The 24,415-nt window shown below is 37.0% G+C and overlaps 1 protein-coding gene across 23 annotated transcripts in view; it reads left to right on the top strand.

Annotated features, from left to right (window-relative positions):
- FHIP1A (FHF complex subunit HOOK interacting protein 1A) overlaps window positions 1–24,415 on the top strand; it is a 354,626-nt gene that overhangs the window by 165,699 nt on the left and 164,512 nt on the right. For 11 of the 23 annotated variants that reach the window (XM_077139811.1, XM_077139793.1, XM_077139796.1 and 8 more), the window contains one exon: window positions 11,724–11,862. The exons of 10 other annotated variants lie outside the window; for them this stretch is intronic. The gene's annotated coding sequence lies outside the window, so the exon portion shown is untranslated. Of the gene's footprint in view, window positions 1–11,723; window positions 11,863–12,949; window positions 13,070–24,415 lie in introns of all 23 variants that reach the window. 2 more of the 23 variants (XM_077139789.1, XM_077139792.1) reach the window with 2 other exon arrangements.

Below are 24,415 nucleotides of genomic sequence, written 5' to 3'. Positions count from 1 at the left end.
TTTGTTTGTTTTTGGTTTTGTTTTATTTTCCCTACTCTCCATTCTCTTTGCTATTACCTTATCCTGTCCCCACATCACCAGCTTTGTCTATAATCTTTCTCTTTCTCTTTTTTTTTTTTGGTGGCAGTCTCCTTTTGTATTATGCCAACTTTTATCCCATGCTTATCTGCCAAACTAATTTTCCTTACATTTCTCTTTTGTCCTGCAACTAACTATACTGCTCAGGAATTCTTATCAGCTCCCAATTACCTAATGAACTCTAGTGTGGCTTTCATTATCCAGGACCGAGCACTTTGTCAGTGATGGTTTTTGTACTTCTCAAAAATAACCAGTGCCCCAGGGTTAGCTTGTTTAGTATTCCCTACAGGATGACTCTGTGGTTAAGAGCATAGGCACTGTTATCAGATTTGCTTGGAACCAAATTCTGTTTCAGCTACTTACCTTGGGCAGCGTATTAGTTAGGGTTCTCTAGAGAAACAGAATCAACAGGAAATACCTGTAAATATAAAATTTATAAAACTGCCTCATGAAACCGTGGGAACGTAGAATTCAAAATCCATAGGTCAGGCTGTGAAGCTGAGAACTCCTGTGGAGGGTTTGGATGAACTCCACAGGACAGGCTCCCTGGCTGAAGCAGAAAGAGAGCCTGACTCTTCTGAACCCTTCTTAAAAGACTTCCAGTGATTAGATTAAGCATCACTCATTGCAGAAGGCACTTCCCTTGGCTGATTACAAGTGGAATCAGCTGTGGATGCAGCCTAAGTGATCATGATTTAAATTCTGTGAAATGTCCTCAAAGCAGCAGACAGGCCAGCACTTGCCCAACCAAACAAACAGGTACCACCACCTGTCCAAGTTGATGCATGAACTTGACCATGACAAGCCGTTAACCTCTCTCTGTGCTGTAGATTTCTCATCTATAAACTAGTCGTAATGATAGTCCTTACTTCACAGAGCTGTGTGATATGAGTTGTGTATGTATGTGGCACATAGTATGAATATGTAAAAAGGGTGAGCTATTTTTATTATCTTATGTTGCCTAAAATGCTCTTCTAATAATGATGTTAGTACTTATGTAGTACTTATTGTGTGTAAGGCAGTGCCCTAAAATCCTGACCTATGATATCTTATTTAATCTTTGCAAGAACTCTATGAGGAAAGAACTGATATCAGATCTGTTTTGTAGATGAGAAAATTGAGGCTCAGAGAGTTTGAGTGACTTTCTCAAACTCATGCAGCTCCTGAAAGAGCTATATTTGAGCTTGGAAAATCCAGTTCTAGAGGCAGTGTTCCTAAGCATTATGCTATAAGCCTGTATTCAGCTTGTGTGGTAAAGACCATGTTAAGTAAACTCCCTCAAGAACACTTTCCTCCACAATTCCAACCCATAATGACATCTCTGTCTGAACACATAATGCAGTTATGGGCAGAATAAAGTTAGTGGTGGCTAAAACCCTTATTGTTTTATATTGTTTAGCTCTGTATATATAAAGCAATCCTTTGATTACAAAGTTATTATGTGTACAAAAGAAAATTCGATATATGGAAATACCAAAGAAGAAATTAAAATACATCTGGAGATAACATATTCTCATGGTATTGTCTTTCCTCCTAATCTTACAAATATTATACATATGCACATAATAATATGGGCCATATACACACATTATACACAGTTATCATACTATGAATACACTTGTGTAAATGGCTTTTCTTGTTTAACATTATAATGTGAGTACTTGGCTGTGTCATTATATATTCAAAGGCACCACTTTATAACAAAAATAAAAATTTAATTGTTTAATTAATGTGTAGTTAACATTGTTTACTTTCACTTTTTAGTAACTATAACACTTCTGTAATTAAATGGGTCAAAAGTTATGGCCTTAAAAAATGACTTCTGGAATGTATGCAAAATTGCCTTTCTAAAGATTGTGTCAGTTTTATTGCTTTCACTCTTTTGGGGAACTCCAGGGTGTTTCACTGTACTGATGTCATCACTGACTGCTAATATCCTGATGAGTCTTTGGTAATGGGATAGATGATCTAGGGTAAGGGTCTTGGCTTGAATTGCATTGAACCCAAAGCACTTCCCATAGTATTAATTAAATTAGCACGTGGTGCTCCATAAGGACTTATTTGTTTGATTTTTCAGTAGTTATTTAATGGGCTTTGTAGAATTCTAGTATTTAGAAACTGGAAGAGACTGTATAGCTCATTTAAGATAGCCCCATGTTTTAGAGATGTAATTGGGAAATTAGGATTTAAAGGATGATTTTGATTACTGAAATATTATATAGATATTCCTTTTTGCTTTCTGGTATATTGGAGTAGACAGGAGGAAATACCTGAAATCTCTAAATTGCAATCCAGCTGCCTTGATCTCTGTTAATGATTGTACAGCCTTTATCTTATGTCCCTGTGATTCTAAAAACCTTGTGACTAACTTTCACTTGTACCCATTTATCCAGTTTTTCAACTTGAGAATCTTATAATCACTAAAGACAGCCCCTAATGTTTATTAACATAGGGTCTTGGGTCAGCCTAGAACTAACTCATCCCAAATCCAAAGTTTATCTTGATTACGGAGACTGGATCTAATAAAAATGGGCCCCCTGAGATGTGCAGTAGCTTAGCCTTTAACCTACAAGTCACCTATACCTCATTATAGTACTAAAAATCACACCCATCATCATGTTAAGGCTGCTATTTTCTTATAAACGTTCTGTGACTAAGCGTGTAATCAGTCTGCACATGCTCGATAATTAGATCACCTCTAATTATGCCATCTGGGGCCACTGTGCTCATTATCCTAAAACCTGCCTATCTTTTTATTCTATAGAACTATCAGAATTAGTGCAGTTCAGGGAGACAGATTTGGGGCCAATAAGCCATTTATCTGCTCTCCTGCCGTGACTTAATAATAAACTTTTTCTCTCTTTGAAATTCTGGTCTCAGGAATTGGTCATTTGAACACATCAGGGGTGGGCAGTGGTGGCTCAGTGGCAGAGTTCTTACCTGCCGTGCTGGAGACCCGGGTTCGATTCCCAGAGCTTGCCCATGACAAAACAAAAACAAAACCTAATGAACACATCCAGCAGAAGAATCCACTGCGTTTTTCTGGTAACAAAGATAAAATGAGACACAGAGAGGTTAAGTAGTTTGTCCAAGTTCATAAAGCTAGATTGGAGCAGAGCTGGGATCAGATTTCTGATTTTCAAACTTACTGATTTTTTACTGTCGCACTGTTTCTAATTTACCTTAATCTATCCATATGACTTCCCTTACAATGAGTTATAACAGGCCAAATTTAGAGGTATAGCTTATGAACATAGAGCAAAATAATCAATGTTTTCAATTCTTTGGGGCTAAGGTAAAGGTATTCTAACTTAATCAGACAGTCCAGTTTCGTCACCATTTAATTCTTCCTTACCCTACTTAGAGCCTCCCAAGGTGAAGATATTTAACTTAGATTAAAAGAAAGGACTGTGAAGATGGGGACCTGAAATATGGCCTGTCCCTCAAAGTCAGAGCCCTCAGACTCTGTGAGGTTGTTCCATGTTTTATGCTTGGAAATAGATTTCCTTGGGTGTTAGAGATTTAGGTGGTAGTTGCAATGTCTGGCTATGTAACCTTTTGCCTTTCCTAACATGATGTTGAAAAAAGGTATGGTGTCAGGGTGAATCCATGGAAGATGATTCAGCCTGATTTTAATCTTGCCCCTGGAATCGATTCTCTGAGTCTTCATTACAATGCAGCCTTTCTCTACATGTTCAGAAGTGTGGAAGTCCTCCCTGTCCTCAATATTTTTGTATTTCCCTAAACAGCACTTGGTTTCCTAGGAAGATGTGGGTAGCATGAATTAATGTTGTTGCATAGCTATAGTATGAATGAAAAGTAAATGAAAAGACTTTGCAGTTCAAATTTTCTTTTGGATATTGTGATAATTAGGCTATAAAATAAGGTTAACTGCTTCAAGGCTGGAAATGCATGTTAATCTCACTTTTATTGCCAGTAAGGTTGGTTAAGATTACCAAAGCAAACTTCCGTACATGTCTTAACCTCAGAGTCACCCACCACTATACCACTTCTCACCATCTTTATCAAAGAACAAAAGATATTATTAATTGACTACAAGAGATATCTTGAGTAATTAAAATTTCCCTTTAAAAATAAGCAATCAGAAAGGAAATTTGCTTTGAAAAGCCTCTCACCTTTGGTAAAAGGTGAATGCTTCCATATTATGGAAGTACTTTTGTGTGAGAAGCTTAGAAATGGAATTTTTAAAAGATAATTATGTCCTATTTATCTTATACTCTTTTATGAATTTATTCCAGTTCGTTTAAACACTATGGAAATGACAGGTAAAAATGGCTGCTTCAGTTTTTGGCTCAATAGCCTGCTTTCCCTTTTTTTAACTTGTTCATTTGTTTACCCATTCAGTGGTTCACTCATATATGGCATGCATTATAAGAACATTGGGGATAAAGCAGTGAACAAAATGTAGACCTTGTCTTCATGGAGTTTATGGTCTAGTGTGGCAAAAAAAAAGTTCTTCCAGAAAAGCTTCTAGTGGTGAAAACATCAAAGGCAAGGTATGTGGTGTGAGAAGAAATCTTAGTTACAGAGGATCAAAAAATATGCCTACTGTCGTCAGATTTGGAAATGCCATTTGAAAGTGGGGATGTTGATGCTTGGTTTGACAGTTAATTTGGACATAGACATATGACATGTTAAAGAATAAAGGCCAAGAAAATATTCAGGTGTGATAAGAGAGTCCTTGTCTCAAAAATAAGAAGGTTTTAGAGCCTAGAGTTTGTTTCACCTGGTGGTCAAGCCTCATGAGCCAGGGGAAAATTCAAGTATCAGGTTGTAATCAGAAAGACGTTCTCTTTGATCTTCATGTCATTGGCTTTAGCAGCTCCAGCCATTCTCTGTCTTGCCAGTGATCCTTTAGTTTGAAAACTACATAGTTATTCTTTCCCTAGGTTGACTGGCAGCTCTGACTAGAGTGGATTATTTCTACCCAGAAACTGGGAGAAAATGGTTGTGACATGTTTTTGGGCAATGGTGCCATTGCTTGGCTATATCTTGTTCCCTGAAGAGTTGTCATGAAGGACTATGGGCCACCAACTGCACCCTGTATATGAGAGAAGTGCTGGTGGTATACTGGAAAGAAGTCTCTCTGAAAACTGTCAGGTCACCTGTCTCTAATGTGTAAATGGCAGCTCCGTGAGATAAGCCAGTCTTTGGAGCAGGACACAGACTCACAGGATGCTAAGGCTGAAGCTACAAGATCACCTATCTCAGAGCTCTTGGGTCTGCCTAGCAGACACTGAGTGGAAAATAGCTAATAGTAATAGCCTCACATATTTTAATGATTGCAATGAGAGAGACATTTTGTTGAGCACTTACCCACAGGATCACATTTAATCTCCTCTGTGAGGTAGGCACCATTAATGATCATCCCCATTTGACAGATGAGGCACTAGACTAGGTTTCAGTGATCTGTTCAAGATCACCTGTAAGTGATTGGGACTAGGATTTGAACCTGGGTCTCCCTGATTTAACAAGTCAATGCCGTTAATTACCAATCTTGTGGAATCTCATCACTAGATGCCACAGAACGTTATTGTGACCTACCTGAGCTCACATTTGTGGTCAGTACCAGCACCGAAATTGGAACCCAGGTATTTTGATCCCTGGTGCATTGTTCTTTGTACTGCACCATATGCCAGTTGCTTTGGTAATATCAGATAAATATTTAATAGGTAAGCTAGTCTCCTTGAAACATAGTTCCCTAAAAGCAAAATGTAGTACAGGAAACATGTCCTCCTTTTCATATAACCTAGAAAGAGTCTTTTTGAAAAGATGATGAGCATATGTTAAAGTAGAAGGAAAAAAATCTCTTCTTCTCTCCCCCCCTAACTTTCTACCTCTTGTAATCAGAAGACTTGAAGAGTCTTTGAATAGTATTTATTTCTGAAAGAAAAAAGTTAGTAACTGGATTAATTTATTACTTGAACTCTAGGTTGTTGGTATTTCTTTTATCTTTCATTAGCCCAGTCACCTACCAGCCTAATATTAGGGATAGATGCTTTTTAAGATGGTAGCGTAAGTACAGAGTAAAAGACAAGGTACAGACTCTGAGATGGAGATTTGTGTGCAGACATTTGTTAGGTGGTACTCTTTGAATAACAACCTTGGGGCAGAGAAGGAAGTAGGATTGGGCAGAGTTAGATGATAGCCTGTGATGAATTCTCAACAAAGGCCAGGGCCAATCCCACAAGGAGCTCTGTAGTTTGGATGGCCCTTCAGAGTCATTCTGAGTTGTCTTAAAAGAGTTAGGAGTTATTCTGGCATTGGACATGAGCTTTCCTCAAGGTGAGGGTATGATCTTGGACAAAGTAGGTTTCTTCAGCAGAGGGCAATTTCTGGAGAGGACTTAAAGCTCTCCCAGCAGCAGTCCTAGCAGTTGAGAGTCACTGGAATGGCACAGCATTTAATACTGTTAACTCTTGAAATTTAGTAAAAGGTTGGGGACCGGTGTAGAGATTGTCACCAGATAATTTGTGTGATGACTGTGGTTTTAAGGTAGGTGCATAGTTGTACGTGATGTAATCCATTAACAAATCCATTTCCCCCCCCATGTGTGTATCCATATGTATGTGTTAGAAAGGTTTGACACATAACCCTATAAAAATAGAACCACTTTTCTTATATGTTTTACCTGATTCATGGTGCGATTTATTTCAGTATTAAATTCCAAATGTGGCTAAATCATAGATCTTTAAATTACTTGCACAACAATGTGCTTTGTATTATAATTATCCTTGGAAAAATCTGGTACCATGCTGCATGGGGAAGATGGCCATGGTCTATAGAAATTTTATAAAACAAGGAGCCAAATTGTAGAAGTGCCCCACAGTGGGAACTTAAAGGGGTTATTGATGTGATATTAATGGCTTGAATTTTTATTTTAAAAATTGTGTGGTTTTATATTTCATAAACAATTCCAGAAAAGCACATATAATTTTATCTTAACTTGCTAATTATAATTGTATATAAGTAATAATATATAAATACAACTGAATTTATGGGCTATTCCTTACATTACTGATCAGTCATGCCAGATGAAAAGGAAAATATAAAAATGTTTTGAATCAGCATTTTGGATAATATTGCAAATAGGTATATTGGGAAATAGAATATTGGATGATAATATACTAACTATTCCTCACCTCTTTCTTAGAACTAAAGTTTTGAATTGGGATATATTAAATGGTTAACATTTAGTGTGGGTTTTGTTTTTTTTTCTTCTTTTTGATGAAATAATAATCAGTTTTGTCTTTCTCACATGTATTGGATTTACTGACCACTCGGCCTTCATTTGTTTAACCAGACCTTACTTAAGCAGGGAGATGCAACAGTATCTACAGTGGATAAGACTCCAAGTTTTCTAGACTGTTGGAATAATTCACTGTGATTGTAGGAATTGCCAGTTGCCAGTTCCCAAACCTTTAATCTTCTTAAAAGTTAGATTTGCAATATGTACAAGTTCCACAGCAGTGTTCTGGTGACCTTAGGGCAAAACAAACAAATCAAAGAAGCTATTTCATTAGGGCCTAGAATGTAGGGAGTCACATATCTTTATCAAACACATTTTTCTCCATTTGTTTAGGTGAATTGCCTTCTTGTGTTTACTTCCAAATATATTCCTATACAAAATGGTATTGATGAAGGAGCTCCTCTTTGGTGAAGCCATTCCTAACCCTTCTCCTGATTATGGTTGTAAATTGACTCCTCCTCCTTTCCATCTATAGTCTTTCCAGTTCTGCTTCTTGCTAGCCCTATGACCAGTCAGTTTTTCCTAAGCTCCAATTTCTTCATCTGTAAAATGAGGATAATAGCCCCTACCTTGTTGGGTGGCTGTGAGAATTAAATAGACAGTTTAGTGTGGTGCCTGACACAGCATAAGTGTCCAATAAATAGCAGCCTGTTACTGGGGGCTGTTATTATTATTTGCCCTAGTTGACATCTTTCCTCAGTGAATTGCATATTCCCTGAGACCAGGACTGTATCTTACTCAGATGCCCTATTTTGCACAGCTTTGGTGTTAGGTAGATGCTTATTGAATCAACCCATTAATAACATAAGATGTGATCCCTTCCCTCAAGGAGACCAAAGCCTGGTTCTCACGTAAAAATTACACATGAAGCAGAAAGTGGTAAATGCCATAGGGGAGACATAGTTAACCTAGGAGGTTTAGAGGAGATACATGTAAAAATAGGACAAGTTTAAGGAAGGCACTTAATAGGTATTCAGCATACTGTTTTGATCTTGGCAACAAAAGTTTTGGGGATGGTGAAAATGTTTGCTAAATTATACTGGACATTTTTTCCCCTATAAATTCCAACCCCATCAGTTTTTAATGAGAACTTGATTTTTGAACTGTACATGTGATAGAAGGGGACAAGTACTCTTTAACTCAAGCAGGTCAAAGTAGATGTTAGGGCATCTGTTAAATGCATCTAGTTCCTTTTGAAACTTTTGCAGCCACTTACTGAATACACGGTCATTTGTACTGGCTCTGCTGTTATGCTGAGTACATGCTAATTTTATAGGCTTGTTTGTAGTTAGTATGTGTAGATTATTTGAACATCTTTGCTTTTTTAAAACTTTAATTATATAGTTATTCTGTTTAATGACTTTAAGATTTTTTTCTCCAGAGAAAGAGCTGAACTAGATTTGATTATTTTTTAAATTACATTTTCTTTGGGAAATAGCATGTTTATTCTGCTTTGTGATTCTCCACCCCCAACCGCAATCACATCAGCTATATTTAGGAGAGAAATCATGGGGGGATTTGTTCACTGACTTGTTTGATTCCCCCACGGGCACTGACTCTTTGGTCTTCTGCTAGTGTAGCTCCTCTGATCTTTTATTCTGTTAGGTGTTTGTGCCTCTGTGTGATGGATGTTTCACTGACCCAAGTAAATGGAAGAATATTTTTTCCAGCCTTTAAATGTATTGCTTTCCTTGTTCTTTCAAAACAGAACAAAACAAAACACACTATCCTTGAGTAACAACGTATTAGAGGCATTTGGCATCAAATCAGTAGTATTGTGGCCTTCACTGGAATTTGAGGTACTGAGAGGTGGTTTGATTGGCAAGAAACCATTTTTATTTCTCTCTCCTTGACCATACTTACCATACTCACCTAATAACAGAAACACCACTTCCTCCTCCTCTTTTGTTTTGAAGCAGGAGTGTCTGATTTCATTGAATTTTGGACTTTGGCTTTTATTGTCACTTTCCTTTTTCCCTTGCAGGTGAGAAAAAATTCTCAACTGTTTACAAAATAAATTAAATTATGAAAAAGCAGTCATGGAGCTAAACAAGATGAACTGAGATTTTGTAACTGAATGTAAAAATTGCCTTATTTTTTGTAGATAATCTAATCCATGATTCAGAAACATATTAGTCATTTTGATAGACTGTTGATTTGACTAATTAGCCTGAAGTCTGCTGGAAGACTGAATTGCTCAATTCAACTAGTAATTTTGATCAAATCAGCAAGTAATTATCGTTTTGTGCATGCAACAAATATAGCATGCTGATTATGCTAGACTAAAGGGGATGTTATTGTGATATAATCAAATAGAAAATTTAGCTTCAGCACCATAGCAGACCTTTACTCTTCTTTCTCTAGGACTTAAATTTCCAGGACATACATTAGAAAAAGGTTGTGGCAACTTTTTGGAGAGAATCTTTTTTATTCTCTCAATAAACAATTTATAAATATGTGTGAGGTTTCTGTAGTGCTAAGGCAAATACTCATATTTTAAGTGTATTTTAATGATAATAATCATGTTTTTGGATCCCTCAGAACTAAATATGGTTAGATTTAACACTCAAAGATTTCCTCAAATTTCTCAGAGAATCTAGAAATTAACAGTTATATGGTTGAGATAGAAGTTACTGCTCTTAATTTCCCTACCAGTTTATTTGATGTGTTAATGTGAACAGTTATACCTAAAACCTACCAAATGACTACATTTTTTTGGGTTTCCATTCTCTTATAATCCTTTTCCTCACTTCTGAGAAATCTTTCTATAGAGTATATGGTGTTTATTACTGGATTTCTTACTGGCAGTGTTTCTATGCTATATTCCTAGTGTAAATTTAAAATATTTCAGCAGGCCACCTTGGCTCAGCAGGCAGAGTTCTCACCTGCCATGCCGGAGACTCTGGTTTGATTCCCGGTGCCTGCCCATGCAAAAACAAACAAATAAAAAAAAAAAAATCAGAATTAGAGACATGTTTAGTCTGTGGAAAAGTCTTTCTTTAATTCTGCTTGAGTTGTCTCTTGGATTATTTACCTGAATTTAGATTCCTTTACCATGAAAGCAGGAAATATAATTTATTTGGGACTTTGTACAGATTTTGGTGTAGAATCATTTGTGAAGCTCCTCCAGGATAGTTATTCTGTAGAAAATGCCAACTTTGCGTAGTCACTTCATCCATTTTGCCAAAGATCTGTTTCTTAAAAAAATAAAAAAATTCTAAGAAAGAGAACAATATATGAAAAGATTCCGATAATTTTAAATTTATTCTTGAGGAATTACAGGTGTACATCTGATGTTTTCTTGCTTAGTCCCAGTTCCGACTTGCTTGTGTGAATCTACTTTGTGCTGAAAGTTTTTCTTGCATTTGAAAACACACATTATTTTTTTGTTCAATCTGATGTCCAATTCATTGCTCATTGCTTTCTTGGATATTCAACTTACTCTAGCTTAATTAGAAAAAGTATGTGGTTTTCAAAAAAGAAAATGCCTTGCTAGGAGGCATTTAGCATTGATTTTGACTACATGCTTTTTTGGCCTTATATGCTGGTGTTGGAATCTAATCTGAAGATAAGATGCTGCTCCACTCTATAATATTGGATTAGAATACATCAGTTTTGGTAATTCCATAGGACATAGAGAGGAAATGAATTATTATAATAAATGTTACTATTATATAATTTTTTTTCAAAATATGGAACTAATCAGGCCCCCCTTTTTTACTTCCGTATCCTCTTGACAACTCCTTTGATTTTAGAAACTAATTAACTCTAAAGTACAGGATGCCTCTTTGTCTACTCTTGCTCATCATTTCCTACTTGAAGTGTCAACTGTAGGGAAAAATAGTGCCAAATGCAAAATTTATTTGAAGCAAAACTTCATTATGAATATGGTCTTTTTTTTTTCTCCACTTGCTTTCTCTTTCTTTCCTCTCTGTACAAAGAACATTGATACACACGTATTAATTTAGTGGAGAAAAGTTTTAACTAAGAAAGTATAGATCACCAGAAATCCTCCAGCACTGTGCTGACAGTCACTCTAGAGGCAAGTATAGAAGAATTGAAGTAGAATACAGGAGTGTTATCTGCTAGTTGTTTCTGGACATTTGTGGATAAATAAATACCTGCCTCCACATGAGGAAAGCCTCTCTGTGAGTCACTTTTGGGCATCGGGCAGCCATCTAGTCAGTAAGCCATCCTTTCTGTAACATAGGAATTGCTTACTATAGGTGATTTTAGCTTTTACTTTTATTTCTTGGAAAGATAGTGTCGTAAACTTAAATTCTGGACTCCCAAGCAGAAGTTAGAGCTTCCAGTGCTCTTTGTTAATAGCACAGAGTTTCCAGTAATCTTTGTTAATTGCTTTTTTCTATTGTAGGGTCTTTGAAAAGCCACCATCCAATGGTTAGTATTTACCTCTGTGTGCAGCACTAGGCTTAATCTGCATATGTGTCCATGCACAAGGAAGAGAGAGAAGATATACCCCTCATTGAGGTAAAGCCCTGCTCCATTCAGGGGTAAGCACTCTTACCAAGTTCTGTTTAAGAATTCCACACAGTGATGCTTTATGGCAGAAGGTTTCAAGAAATGGGGATCTGCTGTTAATGAGTGCAATATTTTTAAAAGAGAAGGTTTACGAAACCTATTTACAGATACATAATGATGTTTTGTTTTCAGAAAAAGATCAATAAAAGCCTATTGAAAGAATAGTCTTTGTCCAAGTAGAAAAAATATTCTATTAAAAAAGTCACTGAATTAAAAAAGTAGTGATAAATAGTGGTGAAACTGCTCAAGTATAAGTACAGTTAATTTGAAAAGCAGGATGCTTTTTTGGATATGAGAAGTCTTCATAGTGAGCTGTATATATTTACTTTGACCAGTATTTTATCTTAAAAAGAGGTTGTGGTAGTTAGGTTCAGGTGTCAAATTGTCCAGGTGAAGGTGCCTAGTTCTCTGGATGTGGACATGAGCAATGGCATGTGAACCTCGTCTGTTGCTGATTACATCTGCAGTCGACTAGGAGGCATGCCTGCTGCAATGAATGATGTTTGATTTAATTGGCTGGATGCTTAAATGAGAGAGCTCAATGTAGCACAGCCCAAGCAGTGCAGCATGCCTCATCTCAGCACTCGCAGCTCAGCATAGGCCTTTGGAGATGCAGAAAAGAATCACCCTGGGGAAAGTTGTTGGAACCCAGAGGCCTGGAGAGAAGGCCAGCAGAGATCACCCTGTGCCTTCCACGTAAGAAAGAACCTCAGTTGAAAGTTAGCTGCCTTTCCTCTGAAGAACTATACATTTTAATGAAATAAATCCCCTTTTATTAAAAGCCAATCCATCTCTGTTGTGTTGCATTCTGGCAGCTTTGGCAGACTAAACAGAGTAAAATTTTTGAGGACCTTAGAGGCCCCTGAAAAGGTTCCTAGGAACACTCAGCGTTCAATAGAGTACATTTTGAGAGCCAGTGATTTTGACTGTGACAAAAGTTATAGCAGAACATTAACTTTACAAATTTCTATAGCTTTTTGGAAAATATGTTTTATTTTTTTTTACTAAATTTCAACATTTGTGGTCATTATAATTGATTCAAGTATTATCTATCTTAAGGTACTGTCATCCTTACTCATATCTATGAGGCTGTTATTAGTGTGCACGCACTCTCCTTCAATATTGTGACTAAGAAGAGACTTCAGTACATTGTAATTGCTACACTTAAGCGGGATTTAGGTAATTTCCTTTTGTTCAGGGTGTTCTTCTGATTTCATTTTGTTAAATTAAGAAAATGTTTTCATTAAGTAGTGCAATACTTAGTGCAAAATTCAAAAAGTCAAACAGGACAAAAAGTGAAAGGTAAGTGTCCTTTCCTTACCTTTCTCCAGCCACCCAGTGTCCCTGTGGTGAGGCAGCCAAGTTAAAGTTCGTGTATCTCATGGAGATACTTTTTTTTTAAAATGCATTTTTATTGAGATATATTCACACACCACACAAACCATCTGAAGTATACAATTACTGGCTCACAGTCTCATATCACATTCAATTTTAGAACATTTTCATTTCTCCAGAAAATATATAAAAATAAAAAATAAAACCCAAATCCTCTCATACCCCTTATCCACCCGTACTATTGACCCATAGTAATGGTGTAGTACCTTTGTTACTGTTGATGAAAGAGTATTATAATATATATTACTGTTGACTATAGTCCATAGTTTGCAGTAAGTATATTTTTCCCCATGTACCCCTCTATTATTAATTTCTTGTAATACTGTCATACATTTGTTCTAGTTCATGAGATAACTATTTTTATATTTGTACAGTTAATTACAGTCATTTTCTACCACAAGGTTCACTGTGTTATATATTCCCATGTTTTAACTTCTGGCTGTCCTTCTGGTATCACACATAACTCTAAACTTCCCTCTTTCACCACATTCACACAGCATTCAGCACTGTTAATTGTTCTTACAATAAGATGCTACCATCACCTTTGTTCATTTCCAAATGTTGAATTTCAACCTAGTTAAGCATTCTGCACTTAGTAAGCAACCACCCCCCATTCTTTAGTCTCATTCTGTATCCTGGCAATCTGTATTCTTTCTATATTTTTTTAAACTTTTTTTTTATTGTGAAATAAATATACAAAGAAAAGAAAAAGCACAATTTTCAAAGTATACTCCTGTGCCAGTTTGAATCTGTTGTGTATCCCAGAAATGCCAAGTCCTTTAATCTTCATTCAGAATTGCTGTGTGGGAGCTTTTTGATTGTTTCCATGGAGATATGATCCACCTAGTTGTAGGTGGTAGTTTTTGATTAGATGGTTTCCAGGGTGTTGTGTCTCCACCTTATTCTCAGTGGGGTTGCATACTGGAGCCCTTTAAATGGGAACCATTTCAGAAAAAGCTTTAAAGCCACCAGAACTAACAGAGTCCACACAGCCAGAGACCTTTGGAGATGCAGAAGGAAAACGCCCCTGGGGGAGCTTTATGAAACAAGAAGCCAGGAGAGAAAGCTAGCAGATGTCACCATATGCCCTCCCAGCTGAGAGGGAAACCCGAGACTTCATTGACATTTCTTGAGTGACAGTAACCTCTTGTTGGTGCCTGAATTTGGACATTTTCATAGCCTTAGGACTATAAACTTGCAACTTAATAAATTCTCCTTTTTAAAAGCCATTCATTCCATTTCAGGTATATTGCATTCTGGCAGCTTGCAAACTAGAACAACTTCAACAAGTAGTTGCAGAACAGATTTCATGGTTTGTTATGGGTTACCATTCCACTATTACAGATTTTTCCTTCTAACTGCTCTAAAACCCTAGAGGCTAGAAGAAATATCAAATAGTGATTCAGTAGTCACACTCATTTGTTAAATCCTATTTCCTTTGTCATAACTTCTTCCATCCTTCTACCACTCTGTAGGGATCTTTAGGCAATGCCTGGGTGACTGCTGTAAGTGCTTACAATCTAGGTTCCAATTTTCTTCTAAGTATTTTCTGAAAGAGACCTTAGCATATTTATTCTTTTGTTCAGGCTTATTTTGCACAACATATTGTCCCCAGTTCATTGTGTACTTCTTGACTTCCTTCCGTTTGTAACTGCACCATATTCCATCATATAAATGTGTCACAGTTCTCCATTCTGCTTCTCAATCATTGTACCCTTCAGTCCCCTCCATCTATTGAGCATCATGGAGAATGTCCAAAATAAGCAAACTGTGTCTTAACAGTGTGCCAGTTTAAAAGTATTATGTAGCCTGGAAAAGTCATATTTTAATCCTGATCCAGTCTTGTGGGAGCAGCTGTTTCTTTTAATCCTGACTTATTAATATATGTTGGAAACTTTGGATTGTTTCCATGGAGATGTGACACACCCAATTGTGGGTATAACCGTTTGATCAAATGGATATGTGACTCCGCCCATTCCAGGTGGGTCTTGATTAGTTTATAGAATTCTTTAAAAGAGGGAAATTTTGGAGAGAGTCAGAAATGACAGAAGGCTTAGGGCCAACAGAAACTTCACAGCAGAGGTGACACAGATGAGGACACATGGAGAACAGAGACATGGATGTTTGGAGCCCAGCACACATTACCATGAGATGTTAAGCAGTTGAAGAAATTTCCTTCAATTCCTACCTTTTGAAGTGTTTTTATTAGGAAAGGCTGCTGAATTTTGTCATATGCTTTTTTCAGTTTCAGTTGATATGATCATATGATTTCTTCCTATTCAATTTGTTAATGTGCTGTATTATATAGATTTTCTTGTGTTGAACCATCCTTGCATTCTTGGTAAACCCCACTTGGTAGTAATATATAATCCTTTTAATATGTCATTGGATTGATTTGCTAGTATTTTCTTGAGAATTTTTGCATCTATATTCATGAGGAAGATTGGCCTGTAGTTTTCCTTATAGCGTCATTATCTGGTTGGGATTAGAGTGATGTTAGCTTTATAAAATGAGTTAGGTAGCATTCCTTTTTCCTCCATTTTCTTGAAGACTTTGAGCAGGATTGGTGTTAGTTCTTTTTGAAATGTTTGATATAATTCCCCTATGAAGCTGTCTGGTCCTGGACTGTTCTTTGTGGGAAGATTTTTCATGACTGAATTGAATTTCATTACTTGTAATTGGTTTGTTGAGATCTTCTATTTCTTCTCAAGTCAGTGTAGGTTTGTTTGTTTCTATGAATTTGTTCATTTCATCTCAGTTCTCAAGTTTGTTGGCATATAGGTATTCATAGTCTTCTCTTATGATTTTTAAAATTTCTTCAGAATCCATGGTAACAACCCCCCCCCCTTCATTTCTGATTTTATTTGCATCCTCTTTTTTTCTTTGTCCGTCTAGCTATGGGTCCATCAATTTTATCGATCTTCTCAAAGAACAAACTTTTGGTTTTGTTGATTCTTTCTGTTTTTTCTCCTATTCATTTATTTTTGCTTAAATCATCTCTTTCTTTTTTTATGTTTTAAGTTTTTAAAATTGTATAATATAACATATATACAATATAAAGAAAGAAAAAAGCAATAGTGTTCACAATACTCTTCAACAAGTAGTTACGCCCGGCACCATGGGAGCAACAATTCCATCCTGATCAAAAGGGGGAAAAGAAATGTAACTAATAAATATCAGTGGCTGAGAGAGTTCAGATAGGTTCGAGAGGCTTCTCTGGAGGTTGTTCTTAAATGCTAGCTTCAGTTAGGTATTGCTACCAATCATACTTTGTGAAACCCTAACCAGGACCATTCCAGCCAACCCTAAAGAACACCTTGGGCAATATATAAGATTCCACAAGGGTTATATGCACTAGTGTAACTTTCCAGAAACCTACAACCTCCAGATGAGTCCCTGGACTAGGTGAGTCCTGAACCCTAGAGGGTCCAGGCTCTCCAGAACATCAGCTAGCTCCATTTCCCTATCCCATATTATTGGCAGCCACTTCCAACATGAAAAAGTTAAAATGGCCATAGCCCCAATACCCCTAAAGAGAGGGATGGAAAGATCAAAGGTGATGGTGGAATTATACAGAGAAGATAGGATTTAACAGATGCGTATGATTGCTGAATCATTAAATTGATATCTCTTTTAGTCTCCAATATCTTAGAGCAGCCACAAGTAAAAATCTAGAATTGTGGAATTGTAACCCATGTCAAACTCTGAAATACGTTTTCCACTAATTGTTGTGCTGTGCTTAGAAATTTATTTCTTTTTTTATATATGTGTTATTTTTCACGCAAAAAAGAAAGAAGTCTATTGTGGTGAAAAAAAAATTTAAGCCTTCTAGACTTCTATATTCTGGAGCAGCTAGAAGGAAAAATCTGAGAGGATTGTATGGTAGCCCATGACAAACTCTGGGATCTGTCCTGTAACTACTTGTTGAAGAGTGCTTTGAAAACTATTGCTTTTTTATTTCTTTTCTTTGTATATATGTTATACTTTTTTATGTACAATAAAAAAGTTAAAAAAAAAAAAAAAGCAGCAAAACCCCCCAAAAAAACTAGTTACAGGACAGATCCCAGAGTTTATCATGGGCTACCATGCCATCATTTCAGATTTTTCTTCTAGCTGCTCCAGAATGTAGAAATGTAGGAGGCTAGAAGGAATAATTCTTTTTTTGCATTTGCAGGCACCAAGAATCAAACCAAGGTCTCTGGCGTGGCAGGCAAGAGCTTTGCCACTGCACCACCATTGTCCATCTGGAATAAATATTTTTTTATCATCACAATTGATGTATTTTCTTTCTTTTTTTGTGAAAAATAACATATAAACAAAAAAGTAAATTTCAAACCACAGCACAACAATGAGTTGTAGACAGATTTCAAAGTTTGGTATGGGTTACAATTCCACAATTTTAGGTTTATAAAGATTTAGTTTTAAATTTAGTTTAGTTTAATTTAGTTTTTTTTACTTCTAGCTGCTGTAAGATACTGGAAACTAAAAGAAATACCAATTTAATGATTATGCAGTCATATTTTTTTTTTACATTTTTTTATTAATTAAAAAAAATTAACTAACACATTTAGAAATCATTCCATTCTACATATGCAATCAGTAATTCTTAATATCATCACATAGATGTATGATCATCATTTCTTAGTACATATGCATTGATTTAGAAAAAGAAATAGCAAGACAACAGAAAAAGAAATAAAATGATAATATAGAGAAAAAATAAAAATAAAAAATACAAAAATATATAAGAAAAAAAAACTATAGCTCAGATACAGCTTCATTCAGTGTTTTAACATAATTACATTACAATTAGGTAGTATTGTGCTGTCCTTTTTTTTTTTTTTTAGAAATCATACCATTCTACATATGCAATCAGTAATTCTTAACATCATCACATAGATGCATGATCATCGTTTCTTAGTACATTTGCATCGGTTTAGAAGAACTAGCAACACAACAGAAAAAGATATAGAATGTTAATATAGAGAAAAAAAATAAAAGTAATAATAGTAAGGACAAAACAAAACAAAACAAAACAAAACCTATAGCTCGGATGCAGCTTCATTCAGTGTTTTAACATGATTACTTTACAATTAGGTATTATTGTGCTGTCCATTTTTGAGTTTTTGTATCTAGTCCTGTTGCACAGTCTGTATGCCATCAGCTCCAAGTACCCATTATCTTACCCTGTTTCTAACTCCTGCTGAACTCTGTTACCAATGACATATTCCAAGTTTATTCTCGAGTGTCGATTCACATCATTGGGACCATACAGTATTTGTCCTTTAGTTTTTGGCTAGACTCACTCAGCATAATGTTCTCGAGGTCCATCCATGTTACTACATGCTTCATAAGTTTATCCTGTCTTAAAGCTGCATAATATTCCATCGTATGTATATACCACAGTTTGTTTAGCCACTCGTCTGTTGATGGACATTTTGGCTGTTTCCATCTCTTTGCAATTGTAAATAACGCTGCTATAAACATTGGTGTGCAAATGTCCGTTTGAGTTTTTGCCCTTAATTCCTTTGAGTAGATTCCCAGCAATGGTATTGCTGGGTCGTATGGCAATTCTATATTCAGCTTTTTGAGGAACCGCCAAACTGCCTTCCACAGTGGTTGTACCCTTTGACATTCCCACCAACAGTGGATAAGTGTGCCTCTTTCACCGCATCCTCTCCAGCACTTGTCATTTTCTGTTTTGTTGATAATGGCCATTCTGGTGGGTGTGAGATGATATCTCATTGTGGTTTTGATTTGCATTTCTCTAATGGCCAGGGACATTGAGCATCTCTTCATGTCCCTTTTGGCCATTTGTATTTCCTCCTCTGAGAGGTGTCTATTCAAGTCTTTTTCCCATTTTGTAATTGGGTTGACTGTCTTTTTGTTGTTGAGTTGAACAATCTCATTATAAATTCTGGATACTAGACCTTTATCTGATATGTCGTTTCCAAATATTGATTCCCATTGTGTAGGCTGTCTTTCTACTTCCTTGATGAAGTTCTTTGATGCACAAAAGTGTTTAATTTTAAGGAGTTCCCATTTATTTATTTCCTTCTTCAGTGCTCTTGCTTTAGGTTTAAGGTCCATAAAACTGCCTCCAATTGTAAGATTCATAAGATATCTCCCTACATTTTCCTCTAACTGTTTTATGGTCTTAGACCTAATGTTTAGATCTTTGATCCATTTTGAGTTAACTTTTGTGTAGGGTGTGAGATATGGGTCTTCTTTCATTCTTTTGCATATAGATATCCAGTTCTCTAGGCACCATTTATTGAAGAGACTGTTCTGTCCCAGGTGAGTTGGCTTGACTGCCTTATCAAAGATCAAATGACCATAGATGAAAGGGTCTATATCTGAGCACTCTATTCGATTCCATTGGTCGATATATCTATCTTTTTGCCAATACCATGCTGTTTTGACCACTGTGGTTCATAATATGCCTTAAAGTCAGGCAGTGCAAGACCTCCAGCTTCGTTTTTTTCCCTCAAGATGTTTTTAGCAATTCGGGGCACCCTGCCGTTCCAGATAAATTTGCTTATTGGTTTTTCTAATTATGAAAAATAAGTTGTTGGGATTTTGATTGGTATTGCCTTGAATCTGTAAATCAATTTAGGTAGGATTGACATCTTAACTATATTTAGTCTTCCAATCCATGAACACGGTATGCCCTTCCATCTATTTAGGTCTTCTGTGATTTCTTTTAGCAGTTTTTTGTAGTTTTCTTTATATAGGTTTTTTGTGTCTTTAGTTAAATTTATTCCTAGGTATTTTATTCTTTTAGTTGCGATTGTAAATGGGATTCGTTTCTTGATTTCCCCCTCCGCTTGTTCATTGCTAATGTATAGAAATGCTACAGATTTTTGAATGTTGATCTTGTAGCCTGCTACTTTGCTGTACTCATTTATTAGCTCTAGTAGTTTTGTTGTGGATTTTTCTGGGTTTTCGACGTATAGTATCATATCATCTGCAAACAGTGATAGTTTTACTTCTTCCTTTCCAATTTTGATGCCTTGTATTTCTTTTTCTTGTCTAATTGCTCTGGCTAGAACCTCCAACACAATGTTGAATAATAGTGGTGATAGTGGACATCCTTGTCTTGTTCCTGATCTTAGGGGGAAAGTTTTCAATTTTTCCCCATTGAGGATGATGTTAGCTGTGGGTTTTTTCATATATTCCCTCTATCATTTTAAGGAAGTTCCCTTGTATTCCTATCCTTTGAAGTGTTTTTAACAGGAAAGGATGTTGAATCTTGTCAAATGCCTTCTCTGCATCAGTTGAGATGATCATGTGATTTTTCTGCTTTGATTTGTTGATGTGGTTTATTACATTAATTGATTTTCTTATGTTGAACCATCCTTGCATACCTGGGATGAATCCTACTTGGTCATGATGTATAATTCTTTTAATGTGTTGTTGGATACGATTTGCTAGAATTTTATTGAGGATTTTTGCATCTATATTCATTAGAGAGATTGGTCTGTAGTTTTCTTTTTTTGTAATATCTTTGCCTGGTTTTGGTATGAGGGTGATGTTGGCTTCATAGAATGAATTAGGTAGTTTTCCCTCCGCTTCGATTTTTTTGAAGAGTTTGAGGAGAGTTGGTACTTATTCTTTCTGGAATGTTTGATAGAATTCAGATGTGAAGCCGTCTGGTCCTGGACTTTTCTTTTTAGGAAGCTTTTGAATGACTGATTCAATTTCTTTACTTGTGATTGGTTTGTTGAGGTCATCTATGTCTTCTTGAGTCAAAGTTGGTTGTTCATGTCTTTCCAGGAACCTGTCCATTTCCTCTAAATTGTTGTATTTGTGAGCGTAAAGTTGTTCATAGTATCCTGTTATTACCTCCTTTATTTCTGTGAGGTCAGTAGTTATCCTCTTCCATTTCTGATCTTATTTATTTGCATCCTCTCTCTTCTTCTTTTTGTCAATCTTGCTAAGGGCCCATCAATCTTATTGATTTTCTCATAGAACCAACTTCTGGTCTTATTGATTTTCTCTATTGTTTTCATGTTCTCAATTTCATTTATTTCTGCTCTAATCTTTGTTATTTCTTTCCTTTTGCTTGCTTTGGGATTAGTTTGCTGTTCTTTCTCCAGTTCTTCCAAGTGGACAGTTAATTCCTGCATTTTTGCCTTTTCTTCTTTTCTGATATAGGCATTTAGGGCAATAAATTTCCCTCTTAGCACTGCCTTTGCTGCATCCCATAAGTTTTGATATGTTGTGTTTTCATTTTCTTTCGCCTCGAGGTATTTACTAATTCCTCTTGCAATTTCTTCTTTGACCCACACATTGTTTAGGAGTGTGTTGTTGAGCCTCCACGTATTTGTGAATTTTCTGGCCCTCCGCGTATTATTGATTTCCAACTTCATTCCTTTATGATCTGAGAAAGTGTTGTGTATGATTTCAGTCTTTTTAAATTTGTTAAGACTTGCTTTGTGACCCAGCATATGGTCTATCTTTGAGAATGATCCATGAGCACTTGAGAAAAAGGTGTATCCTGCTGTTGTGGGATGTAATGTCCTATAAATGTCTGTTAAGTCTAGCTCATTTATAGTAATATTCAGATTCTCTATTTCTTTATTGATCCTCTGTGTAGATGTTCTGTCCATTGATGAGAGTGGGGAATTGAAGTCTCCCACTGTTATGGTATATGTGTCTATTTCCCTTTTCAGTGTTTGCAGTGTATTCCTCACGTATTTTGGGGCATTCTGGTTCGGTGCGTAAATATTTATGATTGTTATGTCTTCTTGTTTAATTGTTCCTTTTATTAGTATATAGTGTCCTTCTTTGTCTCTTTTGACTGTTTTACATTGGAAGTCTAACTTGTTGGATATTAGTATAGCCACTCCTGCTCTTTTCTGGTTGTTATTTGCATGCAATATCTTTTCCCAACCTTTCACTTTCAACCTATGTTTATCTTTGGGTCTAAGATGTGTTTCCTGTAGACAGCATATGGAAGGATCCTGTTTTTTAATCCATTCTGCCAGTCTATGTCTTTTGATTGGGGAATTCAGTCCATTAACATTTACTGTTGTTACTGTTTGGATAATATTTTCCTCTACCATTTTGCCTTTTACATTATATATATCATATCTGACTTTCCTTCTTTCTACACTCTTCTCCATACCTCTCTATTCTGTCTTTTCCTATCTGACTCTAGTGCTCCCTTTAATATCTCTTGCAGAGCTGGTCTCTTGGTCATAAATTCTCTCAGTGACTTTTTGTCTGAGAATGTTTTAATTTCTCCCTCATTTTTGAAGGACAGTTTTGCTGGATATAGGAGTCTTGGTTGGCAGTTTTTCTCTTTTAGTAATTTAAATATATCATCCCACTGTCTTCTAGCTTCCGTGGTTTCTGCTGAGAAATCTACACATAGTCTTATTGGGTTTCCCTTGTATGTGATGGATTGTTTTTCTCTTACTGCTTTCAAGATCCTCTCTTTCTCTTTGACCTCTGACATTCTAACTAGTAAGTGTCTTGGAGAACGCCTATTTGGGTCTAATCTCTTTGGGATGCACTGCACTTCTTGGATCTGTAATTTTAGGTCTTTCATAAGAGTTGGGAAATTTTCAGTGATAATTTCTTCCATTATTTTTTCTCCTCCTTTTCCCTTCTCTTCTCCTTCTGGGACACCCACAACACGTATATTTGTGCGCTGCATATTGTCATTCAGTTCCCTGATCCCCTGCTCAAGTTTTTCCATTCTTTTCCCTATAGTTTCTGTTTCTTTTTGGAATTCAGATGTTCCATCCTCCAGTTCACTAATTGTAGCTTCTGTCTCTTTAGATCTACCATTGTAGGTATCCATTGTTTTTTCCATTTTTTCTTCTTTGTCCTTCACTCCCATAAGTTCTGTGATTTGTTTTTTCAGTTTTTCTATTTCTTCTTTATGTTCAGCCCATGTCCTCTTCATGTCCTCCCTCAATTTATCGATTTTGTTTTTGAGGAGGTTTTCCATTTCTGTACGTATATTCAGCATTAGTTGTCTCAGCTCTTGTATCTCATTTGAACTATTGGTTTGTTCCTTTGACTGGGGCCATATTCTCAATCTTCTCAGCGTGGACCGTTATCTTCTGCTGCTGGCGTCTGGGCATTTAGTCAGATTTCCCTGGGTGTCGGACCCAACAAGGTTGTAAGTTTTTTCTGTGAAATCTCTGGGTTCTGTTTTCTTATCCTGCCCAGTAGGTGGCGCTCGTGGCACACGTTTGTCTCACGTGTTTGGAATGGATCCCCCCAGTCACCGATCTCCGCGGCCTGGGGATTTCCGATCCAATTCTCTCCATTGGTTCAGGGGGCCGCGCGTGGTGGGGGCGTCAGCCTCCGCGGCTTAAGGGGACCCTGTGGCTGGTCGCCGGCCGCAGCGGGCCGGGGGAATTCGCCACCGGACCAGGAAATCGCCCGCAGGGGAGGGGCGTCGGTCACCGGCTGCCGCGGCCTGTGGAATTCCCCGCCGGACCAGAAAGCCCCCCGCGGGGGAGGGCCACCGCAGCTTGGATAGCCCTCTGATCCGAGACTCGTAGCCGCGGACTCGAAGCTGAGACTCGAAGCCGCCCGCAAAAGAGGGGCGCCGGCCGCCTCGGCTTGGGAAACTTGCCTCTCCAAGACTCTCAGCCGGCCCGGGAAGGAGGGAGGAAGTAGCTCCGGCCGCCGCAGCTGCCGCTGCTCTGTGCACTCATATTTGTTTGTTAAACCCTACCATCTCTGTGTAACTTCACCATGACCTTTGCTCTTTTTGTCCCACTCTTTAGGGGTATTTGGTCTATGTCCATTCTAACTTTTTCATGTTGGAAGGGGCTGCTAATAGTATGGGTTAGGGAAATGGAGCTAGCTAATGTTCTGGAGAGGCTGGATCCTCTAGATTTTATGACTTACCTGGACCAGGGACCCATTTGGAGGCTGTAGGTTTCTGGAAAGTTGCCCTAGGAAATGGAGCCTTTATAGACTCTTATATATTGCCCTAGGTGTTCTTTAGGGTTGGCTGGAATGGTTCTGGTTAGGGTTTCACAGAGTATGATTGGTAGCAATACCTAACTGAAGCTAGTGTTTAAGAGCAACCTGCAGAGTAGCCTCCCGACTCTATTTGAGCTCTCTCAGTCACTGATACTTTTTTAGTTAGTTACAGTGCTT

The sequence above is a fragment of the Tamandua tetradactyla genome, chromosome 22, assembly GCF_023851605.1.
Source record: "Tamandua tetradactyla isolate mTamTet1 chromosome 22, mTamTet1.pri, whole genome shotgun sequence".
Lineage (NCBI taxonomy): Eukaryota > Metazoa > Chordata > Mammalia > Pilosa > Myrmecophagidae > Tamandua > Tamandua tetradactyla.
This window is presented reverse-complemented; position numbering and strand designations above follow the sequence as displayed.